Source organism: Pseudorasbora parva, chromosome 24 (genome assembly GCF_024679245.1).
Source record: "Pseudorasbora parva isolate DD20220531a chromosome 24, ASM2467924v1, whole genome shotgun sequence".
Taxonomy (NCBI): Eukaryota; Metazoa; Chordata; class Actinopteri; order Cypriniformes; family Gobionidae; genus Pseudorasbora; species Pseudorasbora parva.
The window spans coordinates 25,995,814-26,011,099 of record NC_090195.1 but is presented as its reverse complement, the minus strand read 5'-3'; the positions used below and the strand labels follow the sequence as shown (position 1 = coordinate 26,011,099).

Genomic DNA, 15,286 nt, shown 5'->3' with positions numbered 1-15,286 from the left:
GATCGATTCACTCGATCATGAATCTGTTTAATCTTTTTTGAGGAACACGAAAGAAAAGACAATGCTGAATAAAGTCATAGTTTTTGTGATATTTGGACCAAAATGTATTTTCGATGCTTCAAGAGATTCTAATTAACTAACTGATGTCACATATGGACTACTTTGATGATGATTTTATTAAAGTGAATGTTTTAGGTCACACAACTACTCGGGCAGCGTTTACGTATGGCAGTTGCCATACCCTGGCATTCCAGATTTTTAGACCTAACTGTACGGTTTTGCTAATGAGTTGTTGTTGATGTAATTTAGTACGGTTCTGTTTGTGTTCACCATCTTCTAAACTTATTTCTGTATGCTCTACTTTTAAGATCCATGGTGAGTTCATGTGAATTACAACAGTTCCTTTGGAGACAAAGTTCTTGGCGCAATTGGACAAGCACTCCACCAAACTGTCGGAGGTCATCAGGAGCAAGGGAGGAGTTGTGAAAGAGAACAGGACCAACAGGACCTTGCAGGTTTTAGTTGAGGTATCTATAAATTTGATTATTAGTAGGATCCATGACTGAATAGTGTTTTTTTTTTTTTTTTATGTTTAATTTTAATTCATAGTTATTGTTCTTACTCAGACTGTAGACATCACCATCAGAAGAGAATGCATCCTCAAATCTCTGATCTACCTCGGCGAACCTTTTGAGCACCTTTTCAAAGAATACCAGGTAAGGGCATCTCTCTCACTTGCTCACACATTTAACACCTACAGACTAACATGGTCATAGTCTAGGTTTTCGTGACCACTTTTAATAAATAGGGGTGTGACGAGAAACTCAGCTCACAAGATGAGATTTTAACACGATTTATAAGAAATCTTTGTTGCTGAATTTTGAGCTGTGAACACTTAGACAATATCCAGACGTACCAAAACAATCTTTTTTTCCTTGTCTTCCCTGTAGCACTGTCAAAATAAGTGTGTCCAAAGGAATCCATTTTCAAATGACTTAACACCTATATGCAATGTAAAATCCAGGCCTGGTCCTCTCTTCCTTCACTGTCGTCGCTCCTCCTTTTATTCTCCCTTCACTCCTCTGTGAAAGCTCTGAGACCAGTGTGACGTGCAGTTGGCACTGATCATCCAATTACTCACCGACCTTGCTTTGCTCTCACTCGTCACACGTCTATTCAAGTTCAGTTTAGAGTGTGTAAGAGCTGAAAATGGGAGATTTCTGAAACTATAATGTACTTATTTTCTCTTTCTTTTTTATGCAGGAAAATGAGGTTGAAGAACTGGAGCAAACAACCATGGCGATCTTTATCACTGGGAAAGAGGATCCTCTTCATCCACCAAAAGACATTAAAATTGTCATTGAAGGATCAGAGGTCCTGAACCTGCTTGCTATATTGCATACAAATAGGTTATATTTAAAGGGTTAGTTCGCCCAAAAACAAATATTCTGTCATTAATTCCTCACCTTCATGTCGTTGGACACCCGTAAGTCCTCTGTTCATCTTCTGAACACAGATGAAGATATTAGTGTTGAAATCCGATGGCTCAGAAAGACCTTCATTGACACCAATGTCATTTCCTCTCTCAAGACCCATAAAGGCCCTAAAGACGTCGTTACAAAGCCCATCTCACTACAGCGGCTCTTCAATCATTTACGAAGACACCAGAATAGTTTTTGTGTGCAAAAAAAACTAAATAACGACTTATCTAATAATGGGCAGATTTCAAAACATGAAGCTTCAAATCACTATGACTCAATGTATCGCTTCAGTTCATCAATACGCTGATTCATAAAGCTCCGAAGCTTCAGGAAAATCGATCATCACTAAGTTATTATTTCAGTTTTTTTGCGCACAAAAACTATTCTCGTCACTTTATAAAATGATTGTAGAGCCGCTGTAGTGAGATGGGCTTTGTAACGATGTCTTTAGTGCCTTTATGGGTCTTGAGAGAGGAAATTACATTGGTGTCAATGAAGGCCTTTCTGAGCCATCGGATTTCAACTAAAATATCTTTAATTGTGTTCCAAAGATGAACAGAGGTCTCACGAGTGTCGAACGACATGAGGATAAGTGACTAATGACAGAATTTTCATTTTTGGGTGAACTAACCCTTTAAATGTAGAGCTTACAGCTCTGTATCAGAAACTGATACAGTGTTCACTGTTCACTGTCTGAGGAGCAGTTCCGGGATTTGTCTCTGGTGTTCAGCTGAAAGAGACTGTTCATCATCATATACATTTATGGACATGAAATACATTTGTATCTTAACATTTTAATTGTATTTTAGGATGTTTTATGGTGAAATGTGTTGTCAGAAAAACATTCCTAATTTAATATTACTACTAATGTGATGTCATCAAGTGGTGATTTGATTATTTGTAACAAATTTGTATTTTTGTGTGAAGGAGACTGCTAATCTTTATACATGTGAACATGTTTATTGAACAATAAATATAAATGTGTTCTAAAGGAAAGTGTTATGATAGTCATTGATCAAAATGTTTTACAAGCTATTTTTTTGATTTTACATTTTAAATAATGACATCTTAATTTGAGACAACCTAAAATAATTAATTTACTCTGGCCTATAAATATTACTTTGTTTGAATTTAAATAATCAGTTTATTCCAACATAAAATAATGATTTGTTAGTTTGATCCAATTTAAAATAATTAGTTTGTTCCAATTTAAAATAATTAGTTTGATCAACCTTTAAAAAGTGGTTGCATGAATTTAAACTTTTCAAATTAAACTAAATGAAATTATTTACTTGAGTCAATGTAAAATATTTCGTGTGATCGATTACTTCAATTTTTTTAAATTGATCCAAGGGTTTTATTTTTTCAGTGCAGCTCAGATAGGAATTGAGAGTTGCTAGACCACACTTGCGGGCAAATTAAATTTGCTGCCGCTAGGGTGCGTCTAGATTTCTAGGCTATGATGCTACACTATATATAAAAAATAAAAATATATATGTTTTTTGTTGGTTTAACTTAAAAAAGTAAGTAACCTGATTGCCTTAAAATTTTGAATTTAATGAAATTAAAAATTTGAGTTGATACAATGAAGGACATTAGTTTAATAAATAGAAACTCAATATATTTTTGTATCTGAACCACATAAAAAATGTGATAAATCATGAAAATAGCACAATTTGGCATGTTTCACTGTGTCATCAGAAATAAAACACACACAATTACCCAATATGCTTACAAAATCTTTTAATAATATTTTAATAAAGGTTGTCGAATTTCAAAAAAATGTTCATTGTATTAACTCAAAATGTTAATTTCAATTAACTAAACATTTAAGTCAACCAGGTAACTTTTTTCTAAATATTTTTTTACAGTGTATCATGTCAATATCAAACAAAATCTCTGAGGAATGTTTCCAGCACCTTTTGAATATTTGCCACAAACAAATGAAGGCAGTTTTTAAGGCAAAATAGGGTCCACATTTTTTAAGAAAGTTTTTCAGTGGTAAGATGTGTAATCCCTTAAATATGAATCATCCTTATTCTTGTAATTGTTCCAAAAGAACACAAAGAACCATAAAAGACAAAAAAAAGTGACAGTGAGATATTTTCTTGGCACAAGATTAAAAAATGCTTTAGCTGTTTGTGTTTACTAATGTATGGAACCTTATTGTAAAAGTGTTACAATAAACTGACTGTAAATACTCTATTAAACGTCAGTGTAAAAAACAGCCAAAACTAGTATGCTACAAATACGCTAGTTTTGGCTGTTTATACACTTACCTTCAACCCTAAACATTTTTTAATTGTGTAATTTATTACACGGCACATGGAATATAAGCGTTACTTAACTAACTGTTCAGGTAAGTACAAAAAATAATACAAATCACTGGACTAGGTTTGAAATCAAAATTTTTACAACGTAACAATAACAACAGGATGCTAAAGAAATAAGTACTATTGTTGCGATTACACTAAAATGTGATGCTGCAGTGTTAAGGTGAAGTGTGTGTATGATTGAACATGCTGCAGGCATTGCTTTCTGTCTACCACTTGCATCTTCAACTTGCTTTGAATCACAGCTTTGTTGCAGCATGTGTTTAGCTACTCAAAAAACCCCCCAAAAAAATCACAAGTTCTGATCTGCCAACATAATGGGTGCTATCACATTAAATAGGACTGGATTGACAGTCTATCTCTAGCATTGTAAAGGATGCAGATGTCACCACTGTGGCAAATGCATGTGTTTATGATCATTGTGTGTGTATGTGTGATAGTAATGAGAGAAAGCTGTAAGACGCACACAACACATGTTCAGTCAGCACAATCATTATTTGAGCTTCTGCTCTTGTTCTGGCTTTAAACACACATTCAAATTCAATGCCAAGTGACACACTTCTTTTGTCCTGAACTGAATGACCCAGTGAGATCTCTTGGATAGTTAGGATAATCATGTATAGTAAGGACTTGCAGTAATAGTTTAAAAATTTGCCATTGACATTTTATTTTTGTAGACCACTGGCATATATTCAACAAAGTAAAACATTATATTTGTTGGACTGTTATTAGACATTGCCACACTGACTGAACATTCAACCCTGAAACATGTTAATACACATAGGGTTGAATGGTTGTCGCACAAATGTTGACACACTTCTTTTGTCCTGGATCCTTCCATCTGACCAACCCAGTGCATCTCATCAGTCGCTTCCTCGATGACTGGACGCGTGAAACGATGGTGAGCATACGTTTGGATAATGACTTCAGTCCGCTGAGCAGATCAGAGCGAGCGCCACATCTGTGTTCATGAAATCATCTACAATGAACCAAATCTGTACATAGAATTCATGTGTGAAATAAAATATGCATTTCATGTTGCAAAAATAGTTTTTCCTTCTCACAAAGTGTTCACACAGGGCTTTCAAGAAACCTCCTCCATTAGCGTGCAACATTACCTAGGTGACATCAGCCAGGTTTGGCAGCCATTGTCAACACAGTATTCTGTCCGCGGGGATTTATGTGTCTGTTATTCACGTCTTAGTGAACACATAATTCCACAGCTTTCCTCTGTAAATTCAAAGTCTGGAAAGAACAAGAGAAGAAGAAAAATGAGAAGAGAATAAGGCGATGGACAGAAGCAGACAGCTAGTCTCTGCGGTCACAAGTGAAACAATTAGACGAGGGGCTACAAAGATGTGCTCTTTTGTGTGGTTGGCCGATCATGAGTGCAGTGATTCAACCCAATCTCATGTAACACACTATACCGTGAGAGCATCATTTCAAAATCATCACGCTCACACATAAATATGATATGGAGATGTTCTGAAGGTCTAAAACCTGGCACTCCATCATTGCTGATCATAAGACACTGTAAAACACTTCACCATGGAATCACATGACTGACAGCGGACTCTCTCATAGGCTAGCAGAGCAAATGGCTAGGATTTTTCTCTGATCCGGGGTTATTATGATGAACCCCTGCTAGACTACCATGATCCTTCAGTAAACACCATGAGCAGGGGCTCATATCACCCGATTAACCTGCTGTAGAGCTCTGTTTGCTCAAGTATATTATTAGCATCAATAACACTTGTGATCCTGGTCGAGGCCGGACAAAGGCCTTCATTCAAAGCCCTCCGCAAGCACCAATTTACAAAATTACCAAAAATCACCCCCAAGTGTTTACGTTCCTTCCGAGGGTTATCTTTCGTTTGTTCAGCTCCGTTATTTTGCTACAACTGAAAAACATTTGCTCGGTGATAACCATCTGACCGATAGTTATGTATATCAGATTGGATCTGAGGGTTTGTTGAATGTCGTCCTTTAACACTCAGAGAGAGAGAGAGAGAGAGAGAGAGAGAGAGAGAGAGAGAGAGAGAGAGAGAGAGAGAGAGAGAGAGAGAGAGAGAGAGAGAGAGAGAGAGAGAGAGAGAGAGAGAGAGAGAGATTACTATTGGTTTAGAATGTGAACTACTGATAAAAAAAATACTTTTATAGTCCAATCTTTAAAGTCTTTTTAATGTGTGTTAAATAATCTTTTTTTTTTTTTAAGTGTTATTATTTATCATTATTGTTATGATTATTTAAAATGTATTATTCATTAAAAGGTCTTACAAAACTACTAGAGCAAGGTTGCAATTGGAAATAGGAGAAACATTTCACTCACAGACAGGGTTTAGATTAAGACAGGATTAGGGCTTGGTTCAATTAGGACATTAATTTAGCTTTTATAAATGTGCCTTAGAAAACATATTATATATTATTAGTGTGCTTCTTGAGATAAAACAATGGCACTGACTTGTTTTAATATATACACTATATTGACAAATGTGTTGTGACATCTGCCTTTACATGCACATAACATTTAATGACATCATATTCTTATGTGTAGGGTTTTTATATGGAGTTGGCCCACCCTTTACAGATATAACAGTTTCAGCTCTTCTGGGAAGGCTTTCCACAAGGTTTAGTTGTGTGTTTATGGGAATTTATGACCATTCTTCTAGAAGCGCATTTGTGAGGTCAGGCACTAATGTTGGATGAGATGGCCTGGCTTGCAGTCTCCACTCTAATTCATATCAAAGGTGTTCTATCGGGTTGAGGTCAGGACTCTGTGCAGGACATTCAAGTTCCTCCACAAAAAAACTCGCTCATGCATGTCTTTATTAACCTTGTTTTGTGTACTGGTGCACAGTAATGTTATAACAGGAAGGGGCTGTTACCACAAACTCTTCCCACAAAGTTGGGAGCATGAAATCGTGCAAAATGTCTTGGTATGCTGAAGCATTAAGAGTTCCTTTCACTGGAACTAAGGGGCCAAGCCCAACCCCTGAAAAACACCCCACAGCATAATCACCCCTCCACCAAACTTTACACTTATCACAATTGTGTTGTGCACTGATCCCTCTCTGTGATTTTACATGGCCTACCACCTCTGAGTTGCTTTTGTTCCCAATTGTTTCCACTTTGTTAAAGTACCACTAACAGTTGACCGAAATATTTGGTAACACTTTATTTTACAGTGTCCTTGTTACATATGTTACATGTACTCACCATAGTAATAACAGTAAGTTATGTATATTACATGCAACTAACCTTCAACCATACCCAGTAAGTACATGTTATTAATTATTATTACTTTGTACTTAAATATATAATTACACTGTAACAATGACCCCTTAAAATAAAGTGTAACATAATATTTAGTAGTGAGGGAATTTTAACAAATGGACTATCACAGTACCATGCTTGAATTCACTGAGCTCCTGAGAACGACCCATTCTTTCACAAATGTTTGTAGAAGCAGTCTGCATGCCTGTGTGCTTGATTTTATACACCTGTGGCCATGAAAGTGATTGGAAAACCTAAATGCATTGATTTGGAGAAGTGTCCCAATACTTTTGGCAATATAGTGTATATTAAACATATAAAAAATATAAAACAGCTCAAACATGCATTTTAGTCTGGGATTAGGTTTTAAACATTGTCTGTGAAACCATGTGTTGTAAACCATGCCATAGCAATATCTTAAGTAAAAACTAAATACATTTTAAATGCATGATTTCCAGAATATTGTTAAAATTAATTACTTTTTAGTAACAAATAAATTAAGCAAGATTGCATGAGGAAGAGTAGCGCTGTTTTACTGAATACCAACACAGGTGTAATTGGCTTTGTGATCGGCTGTGATTGCCACTGATCAGTTTAAAAAAAAACAAGTTTCTATGGAGTAACTGGTAGTTTGGACAAAATGGTTAAATCATATATATTTTATTATTTTTGCTGAAATAAAAACACAACTATACATTTGCATGTGTCATTAGGCTTTCTGTAAAGATTATTTGCATTTAAGAAACATAGGATTGATTTTATTGCGCATGCTAATTGTCATTTTAACAGCACTGATTAATTCTGAGAGTTAATTGCCTCATAAGAGCTACATGTATGCCAATGCAAGTTAAATGTGGCTTGTGACGTCACTTGCATATTCCAGCAGGTTCTGCATGTGGAGCTGATTAGGGAAACAAAGGATCAAGGTGAGAACAATGGATGAAAACGGTAATCTTGTTTCTTCCGGCAGGAAGATTCTCATGTCATGTGACAGGCAGGGTCATGTGACCTGTGTCTGACAGATGAGAGGGTGTTGACAGGTCTCACCCACATTCTCAGGACCCTGTGAAAACCGATACCCTGCAAAAATCACCACAGATGACATTTCCCCCCTTTTTCAGTCATTAACAGGTGAGAGAATATATGGAATGGAAATATATGCTGTTTTTGTCTGAGAAAAGGAGAATCTGTGTTTCCTGGAGCCATTTTGCCCAGCAGAGGCCATTCCCCAGTGTCCCTTTGGAGTCCATGGAGAAAGAGCAGCCAACAGCCATGCCTGAAGACACACACACACATGCGCGCACACACCTGCTGATGTAGTGTAGTGTAGAGGGATTACCTTTATGGCCCAGGGGACTAGACCAACACACACCTTCTCTCATGCTGAGGTGATATACCTATGCGTCTCGATTTTAAGAGGTCGTTTATAAACACACACTACCATCCTGTAGGAAATTTTACAGTTGAAATCTCAGCAATATTTGATAACTTATTCTGAATAGAAACGCAATTAGAAATGGAGAGAAAATTTTACTGCACCTCAGATAATAATTTTATTGGGAATTCGTTAATCTCAACACATTTGTCCTTCAGTGTTTTCTCTTAAACAGTCTGCAAATTTCAATGATAAATCAAGATTCAATTGTGAGATATGCTACTGACATTTGTAGAACTCTGTTTTTACTCTACGTCAACAATTGACACATTTCTGTCTATTTTTATATTTCTCTAAGGAATGTTAAGATGTCTCAGATGAAGGTGATACTTTGTGGATTATCTTGAGCTCTGAAAGAGCAACCTCAGCGCAATACGAGAAAAGAAAACTCCTCTAGGTTACTGTCATGTTGGTGTCCAGTTTTTTTTTTCTCTCTCAGTCGTGCACCTGCTCAGTTCACCCACAGGCATTGTGGGAGCCCCAAAGCCCTCTGGGACACTCTTCAGTTCATGAATATCATCCAATAGCCTTTTCACAAAAGAATACCAATGCGGTTAACAAACAAAACAATCCTTAAAAGCCTCCCCCCTTCCCGTGTTTGAATAAATGGACAATATTATGTCCTGGCTTATCACTGCAGTCCATTTACCTCCTCTAATGAGGACAACACACTGCTGTCACTCACCTCACAGAGCCCTAGTAAATAACTGTCATTATGTTTCACACCTCACTGTATTAATGAGACAAAACTGAGATGCTATTAATCTCAGACTTGTTTAATTAGATATTTGCTAAGTGGAATGTTTAGCTTAAATTATATTACAAAACTTTCCATTTCCAGTACAGTAAACGTAATGCATACTTGATAATAGAGTAAAACATCCAGGCAAATTTTCTGCCAAATTAAAGGAAAGATTGTGTGTTGCCCTATTGTGAACTGTATTGTCATTAGTTTTGCACACACTGAATAGTAGCTATTATATCGTGCACTGAAAACATGTTCCTGTATTATTTTCAGGTGACTTCACTTGAACCAATTGTTAAATAGTTATTTTGTCATTGTTTCAAGTCTGGCTCTATTCTAGTCAGGAATAAAAAAAAAAAAAAATCTTCAGCAGAAAGATATTACAATGTTTCTTGCACTTGAAATGTCCAGTTTTATGCTAAATTAACATGAATCTGAAAATGCTTATTAGGTTGGTTGTTTTAAATTTGCTGTGAGTGGCGCTTAAAGGTTAATGCTCTATCGCATCCGAAATCGAGTGATACAGGTATGACATAACTTTGTAGGCCAACCGGCAGTTACAGGGCTCTAGAGTGTGCTAATTTGGTTGCACATGCGCCCAAAATTTGTGAGGGTGCACCTATAATTTTTCCTAGGTCGCACCAGTGCACCTAAAGTCCTTGCATCTGCTCAGCTGTATCCACGACAAAGCATTTTTTCTTCTGTGACAGAAACTCACACACACCCATGATCATGTTGTGGTCTAAACCAATCAGAGACAGAGATGGGGCGGGTCTTTGCCTTTGATTGGGTGTGGTCCTTGCGTGTGTGTCATAACAACCACCTGTCGGCACATGCGGCACGATAATCAAAACATCTAGGAATAGATGTTTTAAGGTAATTTAAAAAAAAAGGTCTAACGTTACCATTAAAGTAAAAGAGTCCTATACTCAAATCGTAAAGCAAACCACCAAAATAAAATCGTCGTGTGTACTCTTTTGACATTTGCCATTTGTAATCTTCCTTTGAAGATTGGATCAGGGATGGCAGATCGCGCAGCCACCCCACCTCGACCCATGAGCATGGCAGCGAGCTCTCTGTCCCACCGGTCTGCACTCTCTCCAGCACCATCGCCTCGGACGGCCACTCGTGGTCTTTCTCCATCCGCGTTGCCCGAACTCCTCAGCACCGCGATCCCCCTCAGCCGCCAGACCCACATCAAGATGTTTGGTCTGGAAACTCACCATTGACAGGGCTCAATCCGAGGGGCGGGATAAACGCTTGTCTTTCAAACTCCCTCTGCACGCAATTGGATAGTGCTACAACCAACCAGAGCAATGAAGGTGGCTAGTTGACAGATAGAATTTTCGCCGTATCCGGTCGGCAAAACTCCGAACACATCTTCCCTATTTAAGAATGACTTCAGTGGCGTTGTTTGTTCTCTGAGAAAAGAGCAAAGAATGACACTGAAGTCATTGAAAAAGTCATGAACTTTTTTACATTGGTGTCGAAACCCAGGAGGAAGGAGGGACATGATGTCGAAGAGTAGCCTAGAAATCTAGACTCACCCTAGCGGCAGCAAATCTAAACTGCCGGGAGTATCGTCTAGCAACTCTCAATACCTTCTGAGCTTTAAAAACCAAACTCTGGTCAGGCCAATCACATAATGTATAGAGTCAGTGGGCGGGGCTACTATTCGACAGCATGTCCCTCCCCCGGGAACTGGCGACCATTTAAATGACTTTAATCAAATAATAAACAAAACGAAAGTAACGTGGGCAGCCCCTCACCGACGACTGCCAACACACACATAATAAAGCATAAACAAAACTTAATGTAAAGTCAAGGCCTGGTCCTCTCTCGTTTTTCACTGGTGTCGCTCGTCCTTATATGCCTCCGAGCTCCTTCATGAGAGGACTCGAGACTGGTGTGGCTCGCAGGTGACGGCTCTCGCTCGCTCCTCCCATGTCTCTCGCTCGTCCAAGAAAGTTTGAGTTAGACTAGTTTATAAGAACACAATTTTGAGCATGAGGTTTTAAAAGCGGACTGAGCTTACCTGTTTGGTGGGATGATGTTTAATGGCCCCCCAGCCTCTGTAGTCCCATTTAGCCACTTGTTAGCAACCGCCTTTTTATAGACAGCTTAAAAAAATCATGAGTGTTATAATGTATTTTGTCATTTATGATTCATGATTTGGGTTGATCAAGACTCGATATACTGATTCATAACGTTCAAAACTTTGTTTTGAAATCGGCCTATCACTATAAGTACTTATTTCATTTTTTTTGTGCACAAAAAATATTCTTGTTGCTTCATGAAATTATTGTAGAATCACTAATGAGATGGGCTTTGTAACGACCCTTTAGTGCCTTTATGGGTCTTGAGAGAGGAAATTACATAGGTGTCAATGAAGGCCTGTCTGAGCCATCAGATTTCAACAAAAATATCTTCATTTATGTTCCGAAGATGAACGGAGGTCTTATGGGTGTCGAACCCGTTTAAGGTAAGTAATTAATGACCGAATTAAAATGTTTGGGTTAACCCTTTCATTTCGACACCCTTAGCTACCCTACCCTAAAAGTAGGAGCACTTTAAGATAACCAGAGACCCCTAGGCTACAGCATTATGATACTTCAGATTACATACAGGTTATATCCATGCCTTTGTAAATTACAGAACTGAACTCTCTCACACTTTATGACGTTACAGAAAACTAGCTGTCCAGTTCGGTGTTCGCTGAAAATGCAGTTTTGAATCCTGGAAATTTGAGGCTGTGTGAGTTTTTTTTTTATAGAATGCAACTCCCGTATATACATTTTTTTTTTTTTGTATATATTATTTTCATGCAGCTATTAGGCCCCTTGGCTTCAGCCCTGGGAAGCCTGTGTGTTAATCCGCCCCTGGCTAAAACTAATCGATAGTGTTAACAAACACAAATGTGAGATAAAAGTGTGTGTGCAGAAACAATGATGCTATTTTGGCTTGCTTATACAGAAATATTTTTTAATCAGGACTGGTGTTTCATGGAGTTTGTACCAAAGCGCTCACATGGTAAGTGCAACGCTGTACCAGGTGTGCAACCAAGCAAGTTTACTGCATCAGAAAATATAAACGTATGGAGCTAGTTATGTGACAAAATGTATTATATCATTCACAATGTTAGTGTTTTGAGGTCATTGCATAGTATTATGTTAGGAACGGCACAAAAATAGTTTTTTTATGAATGATAATCTGCCTTTGTTACCATAATTTATGTGATTTTAATGCAACTAGTGTTACCAAGCAGAATTGGTTCAAGCACCAGTGGTTGAGCCAATGTTGCTGGTTTGGTTGCTCAAACAAAAACTTTGGTAGCACCACACGTACACTTTTTTTTAAAATAAATTCACATTTAAGTATTAGAAAAACAATGGAAATACAGCATTTAGAGATGCGTGTGTGTGAGAGAGAGCGGGTGGGTGGTGTCTGTGTCCAGGAGAGGGCAGGCATACTGTGTATAATCCCGTTTGGATTCATACATCTTAAGAGTGATGGTGTCACAGGTGAAGATAGAGAATCTAAGGGCATTGTATATTCACACACATCAACCTCTTGTTAGCTGAACGGAACATCAGAGCTCTAAACACATAACTGATGTCAAGTGTGAGAGATGTGCTGTAAAATTCATTCTTTAATACTGAATCTCATTTGTGGATACTATGTAACTTATTTTTCAATACTATACCTGTTTTATTACTCCAATCAGTCACCTAGATGGAAAGTCTCTTGCAATTAAAGGAATATTTTGCTCAAAAAATAAAAATGATGTCATTGTTTACCCTTATTCATTCAAAATGTTGGCTTGAAGGCTTGAAAAGGAGATGTTTAGGATAATATCCATAAAATGTACAATAAAAGCTAATAGTGTATACAATTATAATAAGTAGTACGCTACTGCTACTACGCTTTTACTGATGATCTCTCTCGCTGTTATATCTCTCATCTCATTTGCTCTCATGCACATTTAACAGTCCGTCAACAATTATTAATGATGACTGACATCAGTAATATTGACACTACAATTGAAACACATTTTCAAATTACTGACTCAAATTTGTATATAGACTATTCATATATATATATATATATATATATATATATATATATATATATATATATATATATATATATATATATATATATATATATATATATATATATATATACTGTATTATAATTTATTCTTCTATTTTTTGAAGGATGTACATTTTTTTAAAATACTTTATTGCAAAAAAAAAAAAAAAAAAAAAACACTATGCGAAAGACTTCTGCAGAGATTTTGAAGTCTGGATTCTGTGGGCACTTTACTATCCGTCGCTTTACTACTATTGTGAATGACTTGTAAGTCAAATGACAGTGACGTCATGGGCGGATGTAGTACACTATGTCCAGAATTGATTTATACACACATTCATAGAATATAGAACATATTTTTTAATAGTCAAACATTAATAATAACTCTAGTAAACTGTACCACCTAATCACTCAGACAGCAAGTGATTTTGGATGCTGCTTCCAACTCTGTGATGGTAGCAAAGCATTGTTTGAGCTTTCCTTAAATAGTTAGTTCACCCAAAAATGTAAATTCTGTCATTAATTACTCACCCTCCTTTCAAACCCAGCAAGATCTTCGTTCATCTTTGGAACACAATTTAAGATATTTTTGATGAAATCCGAGAGTTTTCTGACTCCACATAGACAGTTATTTAATTACCACTTTTAAGGCCCAGAAAGGTAGTAAAGACATTGATAAAATAGTTCATGTGACTCCCGTAGTTCAACCATAATTTTATGAAGTGTTGAGAATACTTTTTGTGCATAAAAAATAAACAAAAATAACAACTTTGTTCAACAGTTTCTTCTAGCCTGTGTCAGACTCATGTTGACGTATAGTATAAACAGTGGAGCACTTCCTAGGTCTTTGGCAGAACGACTGGTGTGCATGCTTTGTAGTGCTCAAGCGAACAGTTTCAGCCAATGGTTAGCCGACGTCCTGGAAGCACTGCACTGTTTACACTAAAGCCCTAGTCGCGTGATTTGGCGAGGATTAGGCGGATCGGGTTTTGTTTCCTGTGCGGATTTCTATCTTTATCTTTCACGAAGAATGAATGATAACAATGATGAATTCCCGCACAGATTATAGTTTCACATTAGAATCACTACCAATTTGGGAGCAACTTGCTTGAATTGTGTGTTTAATATTAATATCAATACTAAAAAAAGTGGTACTTGATAGTGGTAATTAAATAGATGTCTATGAAGCGGTCAAAGAGCTCTCAGATGTCATCAAAAATATCTTCAGACATAAGGGTGAGTAATGACAGAAATTTCATTCCTGGGGAAAATAACAATTTAAGACTCAAACAGCTCCATGAGCTTGAGTCAGGCTGTTTAATTGACCAGAGGCAGATGAAAGTTGCGCAAAAGAGGTTCTAGCAAAAGAGGTAGTGAAAAACCTGGCTGGATAAACATGAATATGAAATTACTGTACTAAAATGGCCCCCACAGTCACAAGATCTCAACCCAATAGGGCATCTTTGGGATGTGGTGGAACGGGAGCTTCGTGCCCTGGATGTGCATCCCACAAATCTCCATCAACTGCAAGATGCTATCCTATCAATATGGGCCAATATTTCTAAAGAATGCTTTCAGCACCTTTTTAAATTAATGCCATGTAGAATTAAGGCAGTTCTGAAAGTGTATATATGTATATATTTGATTGACCAGAGGCAGATGAAAGTTGCGCAGAAGAGGTTCTAGTAATGAAAAACCTAGCTGGATAAATATCTACAGAGTTATGTTTTCTTCCAGAACGCCTTCCATGAATACCTTGCTTTCATTAACTCTAAGTAGACAATTTAAGTCAGTGTAATACTAGTTGCAATTGTAATAGTTTTTCATGCCTTGAGCCAGGATTGATTAGTAAGATGCATTTGTTCAAAAAGTCAACACAAGACGCAAAATTCCTGTGTCCTCTGTGCCCTGTACCTAAAGTAACCTG

The 15,286-nt window shown here is 37.1% G+C and overlaps 1 long non-coding RNA gene across 1 annotated transcript; it reads left to right on the top strand.

Moving 5' to 3' along the window:
* The first annotated feature begins 305 nt into the window (after positions 1-305).
* On the top strand, positions 306-1,458 carry LOC137063345 (uncharacterized). Its single transcript, XR_010901373.1, has 3 exons — positions 306-527; positions 627-716; positions 1,264-1,458. It is a non-coding gene; the product is annotated as an uncharacterized lncRNA (long non-coding RNA).
* The last annotated feature ends 13,828 nt before the right edge of the window (positions 1,459-15,286 follow it).